Source organism: Eimeria mitis, genomic scaffold, assembly GCF_000499745.2.
Source record: "Eimeria mitis Houghton genomic scaffold, Emh_scaff3370, whole genome shotgun sequence".
Classification (NCBI taxonomy): Eukaryota; Apicomplexa; class Conoidasida; order Eucoccidiorida; family Eimeriidae; genus Eimeria; species Eimeria mitis.
The window spans coordinates 4,231-4,532 of NW_013571710.1; the positions used below are offsets into that span (position 1 = coordinate 4,231).

The 302-nt window shown below is 29.8% G+C and overlaps 1 protein-coding gene across 1 annotated transcript in view; it reads right to left on the minus strand.

The window, feature by feature from the left end:
* The window catches only part of EMH_0065290 (dpy-30 motif-containing protein, putative), a gene marked incomplete at both ends in the record, with an annotated part of 3,866 nt that overhangs the window by 1,589 nt on the left and 1,975 nt on the right, over positions 1 to 302 (minus strand). The window lies entirely within an intron of this gene.

Consider the following 302-nt stretch of genomic DNA (forward strand, 5'->3'; position numbering starts at 1 on the left):
AGAAAAAAGAAAAAAAAGAAAAAAAAGAAAAAAAAGAGGAAAAAGAAAAAGAAAAAAAAGAAAAAGAAGGAAAACGAAGAAAAAGATAAAGAAGAAAGAGAAGAAAGAGAAGAAAAGAAAGAAAAAACAGAAAAAGAAAAAGAAAAAGAAAAAAACAGCAAAAAAAAGAAAAGGAAAAAAAGGAAAAAAAAAGAAGAAAACAGAAAAAAAAGGTAAACAAGAAGGACGAAGGATAACAGCAACAACAACAGCAGCAAAAGTAGCAGCAGAGAACAGCAGCAGCAGCAGCAGCAGCAGCAGCA